This window comes from Crocodylus porosus, unplaced genomic scaffold (genome assembly GCF_001723895.1).
Source record: "Crocodylus porosus isolate Cpor-Errol unplaced genomic scaffold, CroPor_comp1, whole genome shotgun sequence".
Classification (NCBI taxonomy): domain Eukaryota; kingdom Metazoa; phylum Chordata; order Crocodylia; family Crocodylidae; genus Crocodylus; species Crocodylus porosus.
The window spans coordinates 15,401,826-15,410,508 of NW_017728928.1; positions in this window are offsets into that span (position 1 = coordinate 15,401,826).

The window sequence follows — 8,683 nt, forward strand, 5'->3', positions numbered from 1 at the left end:
TCATCTGACCCCGGTGCTCTTTCCTGCTCAGGCAGGGGGTCGGACTAGATGATCTACCTAGGTCCCTTCCGACTCTAGCTACTATGAAACTATTAACAGAAAGCTGCTGCTCACTAGTGGGGATGCTCAGCAGAAAATAGGAGATGGGCTCGACTGCAAGAGTCTGTGCTACAGGATTTCCAACACAAGCTGTGCTAAGTGGTAGCCTTGTTGACAGCCTTTTGAGTCCAAGATCTGCATGGATGTTGGGTCTGACCAAACTTCCACATGTCAGAATGGGCCGTTAGCCACAGGACGTGTGGGGCAGCAAATGCCTGAGAGATACAAGAGATCAAGACGTACTGTATTGTCAATACGACCCCTTGGAGCACCACTTCATTTCCTCTAAGAAACCAGGTAGCCCCCAAGGCTCCTGATGGCCGTTCGGTTTGTTGGGCTACAGGAAGAGGCCTCGGGCTCTTGCTGGAGCACGACTGGAAAAATGACTTCAGAGTCTGGAGCGGTTTCAGGAGGAGCTTGCTGGTGCCAGCAGCTGTGTGAACGGAGCGGTGTGGAGTTCCTTCCCCCTCCTCATCCCCTCCTCCACACTCCTCATCTGCTTCTGAGCTGAGGCCGGCTTGAAGGAGAAGGGAAAATAAAGACACCATCCACAGAGCTCCTGGGGTGGATGTCAGGTGGACTCCAGGGCTTCTATTACACAAGGGCTTCAGAGAGGGGATGCACAATGCTCCAGAATAGAAAGGAGCCAGGGGACAAATACCCACCCCCAGCAAAAGGCAGAGCATAGAAAAACCCTGCTCTTACCTCCTCTCTGTGGAAGAGGGCTCTGAAGTGTTGGGTCACCTAGCAATGGCAGTGGCTGTGTTTGAGAACCTACCCCTCTCTGGTCCAAATCTGCTCTCTTTCTGGGGTTGGATACACTTTATAAGCACTATTATCAAAGGGGTTGGGCTTAAATTCTGGCTGCCTCAATAGGGAGAAAAGGATTATGATGGTGCCAGCAGGTACTCGGCAAACCCCTTACATCCGGCTCTTCCAGTGCACCTCCAGCCTGACCTGCAGCCCCCGCTGCTATTGCAGGCTTGGATTGTCAGTACAGCGGGGGCTGCTCATGTGATCATTTCCCTGCACGCAGATGAATTAAATCCTGCTCAAGTTATTGTTACTGTCTTGCCCTCTAGTGGCTGGCCCACAAACAAACATTGTCTACCCAGATTATCTGTTGAATGTCAAGTCAGTAGGGCTGCCTATTCCCGCGCTAGGGGGTGGGGGGAAGTGGGTGTTTTAATTAGAGCAGTTCCCAGACAGCTTCTTGCTTAAAATGGCTCACCATCATGTTTATTGAATCTCTGCGTATTTCAAACTGGCCATGGGATGCTTTATCTGAAGTTCATTCCATGAGGTTTAGATAAAGTGCCCCCGCAGCCATCTACACGTAAAGGTGAGGCAACACTGCAGTGCTCTGATTAGATCACAGAGCAGACTCAATTAATCAAGTCTGCTCCAATGTAGTCTAATTAGAGCCCAAACAAGCATGTCTATAGGCACCCTATTAGGCCAGGTGGGAGAGGCCCAAGATGGTTCAAGTAAGCAGCTGTGTCTTTTGCTCAGTACAAAGAAATGAGGGAGCTAGGTACAGCTACTGAAGTCTCTCTCTATGTGCATCTGTGTCAGACTGCAAACAACACTTAGAAAGCAAAGCTTCTTTTATGATATCTTTTGTCTCCACATTTTGCCAAAACCTGTAGGAGATGCAGATCTTGGAGTGACGTCCTCCATCATCTCTGGACTCGGTGATGGTGTCATCCAATAGACTGTCATCCTTGCATCAAAGGGCTGCTGACTATGACAATAGGGGATAACAGGATTGCTTTTTTCACCTTGCACTGGGCCAGCAAAGGGGAATCAGTACATTTGGAAGAACATCCATTCAAATGGAGAATTCTTGGACAAAGAGATGGCCAAGAGCAAACCAGTTATTTCCAGTCTGAACTACAGGAAGGGGGAATGTGGCAGACTGCAGTCAACTGATGAGGCTGATCTTTGCCAGTTTCCCTAAGTGGGCGTAAAAAGAAAAACAATCCGTGTTCTGGAGAAGCAGCCATGTGCAGAAAGTGGGATTTTGGACTGAGGACGTGTAAAAATGCTGAGGAAACTGAGGAAGAGAAATGTGGGTGGCAGTGATATTTTTCTCTTTAGGAGCATTTCTTGGGCTAGCTAAAGTAAAGAATGATTGGTTTTGAGACTTCTGTAAACCTCCTTTTATCTTCCATCATCACATTTCTCTGAGAGATGAGCCATGAAGCCTGAGTGCTCACAGAGCTCTAGATCTAGGGAAGGGAGTACTTAAGGTAGTGGGAAACCAGGGAGGGTGAGCACTGATCCTGGGGCAGCTGTGCTGGAAAGCCCCACCTTGGTAAACAGGTAGGAAAAAGAGATCATGTGTCCAAGAGCTCTCACCAAGTCCCAGGGAAGAGACAGTGCTGCTACTCACACTGATGTACTCTTAACACAACATGGATCTAGTGTGGTGGACCTCAAACATACGGCCAGAGGGTGCAGGTGGTGTGACATGTGCAGGCCTGTGACGTCGTCCCCCATACCACAGGTATGTGGCTTGTTTAACTGACAGCAGTGGTGTTACTATGGGATGCAGTACTCTTGGCAGCAATCCCAGGCCTTTATATTTTGGAGAAACCCTGATAATTAAAATCATTGTACCACAGGTTTTATTTTTAGACATTGAGCCTATATTGTTGACTCTACGTAGTCCAACATCTAAGTATTGAGAGAGATTTAGGCATTATGGCTACAGGCAGTGCCCAGGCAAATGGAAAGCTATCACATAATATTAAAAAAAGTAGCCCATAACCCTGGAACTCAAGGAGAATCCCTCAGCCTGCAGCAGCGTAGGCCCTATGTCACCGGTGGTTAGTTCTGGTTTCGTGTGCTAGAAGGCAGTGCAACCCACAGCCAGAAACCATGTATTGTAGCAGCACGATAATTCCTCCTCAGTGCTTATGTGGTAACCAAGACCATGGCCAGCTTCTTGCTGCCAACCCATGCTCTATGCACTGAGGCATAAACACCTCCTGGCCACAAGAGCATCTTGATACACCAATACGTATAATTTCGAAGAAGAGTACATTCATGCTAAGAAGCCACAAGCGCCCACAAACACATTGGGGGAACAGAATGCAGAGGCCATGTGTGTAGCTTCCAGTTCCCATCAAGATCATTTTAATAATCCATGCCTCCATCTCTTGCTACGTGGCAGTTCAAAGACCAAATCCCTAATTCTGTAACCCCCCTCTCCTCTGGCCTTCTCTGCGCTCACTTAATTTTAATTAGCAAGAGGAAATAAAATGGAGAAAATTCATCAGCATCTACATAAGGGAGCAAAACCCAAGAGGAAAAATGAAACTATGGCTTTACCCTTTGGCACATTTGGATGTCTGGGTGTAAATGTAGTGAACTCTCGACTGTGTGTCCTGGGCATCAAGGGCTGCCTTCTGTTGTATGCAATTGGACTTCTCAATGGTGTGTCCTACTGAACTGTTAATAGCTAACAGGGCATTTGTTACCAGTTAGCTCCAAGATGGGTTTGCTGAGTGATAACATTCAACAGCCTGACCCTGTGCACTGCACAGACACAGCAACACTGTTTCGCACTACTGAGGCAGCCCTGCAAAACAATACAGCACATATAAGGGATCCTCTGCCTAATGCAGTAAATTTATCTATGTAGATGTGAGTGGCCATAGGTTTTTTACAACACACATATATATATAAAAATAGGCCTACAGCGTCCTTCAATTCCTTAGGTCTCTTTAGGACTTGCTCTGGGTTTTCATAGGTGGAAAGGACAGATGCTCCAACTGCTGGATAGCTTAGAGAAGTCAGTTCCACAGTTGCATCTTTGCTGTCTATAAGCATATACTATATAGGAATTATGTAGTATCCCTTTAATAGTTTATAAGCCCCATTAGTGGACCTCCCTAATTACTTAAAGGGAAATCGTTTGATTCCTGCACACTACATCTACCCCATTTTTCTCTGTCAGCAACACTCCCCACTTCTCCAGGTCTCTCTCCAAGCAGATACCCACCCCCCAGGCCAGTCAACAGCAGGATGCAGGTGGCAGTGGAGAGGGCTGTAACATCATGGTGCTAGCTGAGGTCAAGGAAGAGCTGGGGAGTGAGTGGAGTTTTATTATGGAGCCAGGTCCAGGATGGAGGGTCCAGGACTGAGAAAGAGGGACTCTACGGGGAAGAGCAAGCAGATGAACAGTGAGGTACTATGGTAACTGCAGGCTTCCTGTTTAGCAGAAAGCATCACAGGCATGGGCAGCCCTGCTAGAGGGGTTTGATCTTAGCCTCCAATGGCTAATTAGCCATTTACTGCTCCCATGGCAATTACTTCTCCAGTTCTGGTACAACCACTATTCTCCACTCCTGCCAGCTTTTCTCCTGTCCTTCATCTGGGCCAGTGAGTGAGAATCATTGGACAACTTCTGCTCTTCTGGGTATCAATCTAGATTCTAGATGGACTCTATTGAAATCACTCCCATTTATTTACCTCACTATTTTGGGGAGCTTAGTTTGCCCAGCCAACCCATTGCAGGTGTCCTGGTGGCCAGAATAAAGAGGCCATTGGAAAACGCAGCTTATTTTGAAAAATTATTTTCAAAATGCTTTCCTTTTTTCTTTTCTGTAATTCCCCAAGAAAAGTGTTCCTGTTTTTTGAGGAAAACAGAACAAAAACAAAAAGGAAAATGCAGGTGGTTGAAAGCTGCTTGTGGGTAAAAAAAGCAAACAAATCTCTTTTGGTTTCCTACTTTTCAGAGAAACGACTTGGCTAAAAATTTCCAAGTGAAGATTGCCCTCGCTGTCAGATAACCATATTTTACTGAAAAAGTTTGAGGTGGAAATATTTTGACCAGCTCTTGCTGCAGTCTTGATGACAGGAAATCCTGCCTGCTCTGCACCTGGCCGGTTAGTAATAAAATGTATCACAATATCAGCATGTGCAAAGAAACCCCTGCTGATGCACGGCAGAGCAATCTGGCGGGCAGCAAACAGAGGGTGCAGAGAATGACCCAAGCTGAGAAGTGGTTCAGGCTTTGGACACCAGTAAACAGACATGGTGTCTCTTGTAGACCTCCGAGAGGTTTTTGGACATGCTTGCAACCTCCCTTTCTGTGCTCAAAGGATTGTGCACACAAACATTTGCACCAATGACACTCACAAAAATCTGCTTTGCATGTGTGAATGGAGTGTGTGTTCATGGAAACCTGGCCATAATACAGAAAGCTACCAGGTGAGATCAGAGTTCCTGCTTGCAAATGTGGCCCCTGGGGATTTATGTCGATCATTTATGCTACTAGAAACACTTTCATTTCTAAAATGGTACTAATTTCCCTTGGAAACGGCCTTCTTCCTTAGGAAAGAGAATTCAAAGCATGTGTGTGTGAGTGAGAGAGAGAGAAATCATTATAAATAATTATTCAATGGACAAATGCCAACATCTGCAAGGAATATTGTTTACAGCAGATTACTCAGCAAGCCCTGGTGGGCGAGCAGACTGATCTATAGCTAGATGGACAACCAGCCAGCTGATGGCTGAAACAGGATTTGGATTGCATTCGTTGTGCTGGTGCTGCATCACCTGCATGCTCAGCAGACCCTACATCAAGCTGTTTCCCATGATTTATCCCTCCCAGTACCAGACTGATCACTACCCAATTACAAGCTGACTGGCACCCATTCTTTTCTGGACTGTTTCTCAGCTGTGCTTTGCAGCTGGTCTGGCCCGTCAGGCCCTTTCTCTTGAGACAACTTGGGGCTTAGGGAGTAATAGCAGCAACTGAAGGTGACAATGCCCTGAGGAACACCCAGAAATAACCTTGGGGCATGGCACCCCTCCTCTCACAAAGTGTCGGCCAACTGGCCACAGACTAGGAAACCACAGACTAAGAGACCAGGGTCACCTTGGGGGCCAGGCCAGGTGAAATACAGAGGTAGATACAAGGCAGATGCAACTCAGTGTGGCTTTACCAGCTCCAATAGACCAAGGCTGTCTTGCACCAGCTGCCCTGCAGTGAGCTAAGCAGACTGTTAAATGCCATCTGTGCAGCTGCAGCCACAGCTATTCTATGCGACTGCCATTGAGCAAAGGCCATGCTGCCTGTCTCATCTTGCTATCCATATTGCTGTCATCACTGTAGATTCAGTGCCTCTTGATTCAGATGGAGCGGTATTCTGATCCACCCCCTCCGCGGAGTACACAAACACCTGGTAATCAAAGGCCAGCTGCAAAGTGCTATTGCAGGGTCCTTCCTCACAGCCAAATCTGAGGAGCAAATATAACCCTGGAATGCTAAAATAAAGCCTGTTGCCAGTCATTTTGCCCATGCCTGCAGGATAAGGACAAAGCCAATCAGCTGCAGGTCTCTATTGCTGGGGAGCTTTGACATGAAGCAGTTTGTGTCTAGGCAGATAGAAAAACAAGCAGAGTTTGTGGCTCATGAGAGCAACCAAGCAGCTGCAGCCCCTACCCGACAACTGCGGTGCTCAGGAGGGGAGGTGGAGACACATATTTCAGGTCTCATCCTACTGCATGCAGTAGGAGTTGTGTGACGTAACCCACAGCTTGGCATGAGTGCCCAGGATGCTGTGGTATTTCACTGCTGCTTCAGATGCATTTCGCTGTATATCACATGGCAGCTGGCCTGGCCACACTGTCCAGTGGCAAGAGCTTGGGATTTCAAAGCACTGTCACATTGCACTTCTCAGCCTTCTTTAGGCTTGAAATTAAGTCACATTGTGTCATAATTTGTGGCACAAAGTTTCAATTAGTAACAATGCAGCACTTGCTATGAGAACTAGCATCCCTTCTGGGACACCTCTTGAAGCAGCTTGCACTGGTGCTGTCTGGGACCTTTTATGTGAGTGCCAGAAAGAGAAAATGAGTCTAAAGAGAAACCAAAAGTGATCAGCCTCAGTTCACTGAGCAAAGCAAGTGAAGTGCCAAGAAAGTAAATGAGCAATTTGGTTTTACAGCATTCTTTCCACTGTAATAATGGAAGGACAGCGATGCAGATGAAGATGCTGATTTTTAACTTGACACTGCCCCCTTTATAAGAGGTTTGTAATGGGTGAGAGGTAAACTCCTGCCAACATGCGGGTGACATAAATCAGATAGGAGACAGGATCATGGTCTGGATCATAGCCCAGGTCCATAAAGACCAGTTTCCTGCCTCTGACAGCCAGCACCAGATGTTTCAGAAGAAGCAGCAGGCAGAGCGGGGTAAAATGCCCCTCTCCTGCCCTACCCAGGTCGCATCCTGGGCTCTAACAATTAGAGACTGGTGCTGCTGCTATGCAGCATGGCTGGGGGGCTCAGTCCTTCCCACTTGGTCTCCCAGTAGAGCCCAGGAAGGTAACGTGAGGGGAAAGGAATCTAGCCATTCCCCTCTCCCCTCAAAGCTGGCTATTGCAGCTGGCTGCACTGCCAACTTTCGACACGTCCCGAACATATATTTAGTCTGCAGTAATTTGTAGTGCATTGTGTCATGTGGGCTCTCAGCACAGGGATGACTGATCCAGCCAGGCGCCTGGCGGCCTCTCTTCAAACCTGTAATTTCAGACTTGACTCATCATGCTGCTGCCGCCAAGGGTCCAAAGACCACCTGGTGCCAGGGCACAGGGGAGGAACAGTAAAGCCAAAGAGAAGGGCAGCCAGCAAGTGGTTCCTGAGTCACAGTGCTGCCTTTATGTGGTGCCTGCCAGCTCTGCAGGCACACAGGAGACAGGGCAAAGTCAGTGTTGGCCTTGCTCTCGGATAACCCAAGCAACGCAGGCATCAGGCATGGAGAGCTCCCTTGGCAGCCCAAAGTGCCGCCTTCCAGAATGGATAGTCTGATCGTGCTGCATTGAGGAGCATATAGGATGGCCCTGTGTCTAGAAGGGGAAACAGTGGGGCTTTGGAGGCCACAGATTGCAGTTGCCACAGAGCACTCTGTATTTTCACAGCAGGGCTCTTTATTGCTTGCAATCCACAGGCTAGACTTAGCTAAGGGTCTGAAGGCGCTTTGCCCCTATGTACATCAATGGGCTGGATTCCTTAAAGCAATTCCATCTCTTTGGACTGCTCCGCTGAAAGGGGCTGGATTCCAGCTGTACTGGGGCAGCCAGAGATTATCCCAACCAGGAGGGATCCTTAGCTGGTTCCTGTGGCAGTCACCACCTGCAACCCGAGCATATGGGCACACTGGTGGGGCAGAGCAAACCAACAGTGCTCAGAGACTGTATATCAATGGCTCAAGGTAGCGCAGCTCCTTGGCTGTTCTAGTCTGCCCCACACTAAATGTGTTTTTCAGTTAAATCCATTTAGTTAAGTTGGTGCCCTATTGTGGACAGCAATTGAACTGTTACAAAGGGGTATCTTTATACATGCTCGGGGGGGGGGGGGTGCTTTAACGAGAGCAGCTCCCAGGAGCTGATCTAGTTACAGTGCCCACAGTGTCTCATGTATTCAGCATCCTGCACTTCAAAATGGCAGCAGGGGCTCTTTAACTAAAGCTTGTTCAATGAGATTTGGTTCAAACACCCCTACCACCATTTTGAAGATGGAGACGCTGAGGCTGCTAGAGCATGCTAAATTAACCCGACTTGATTAACTG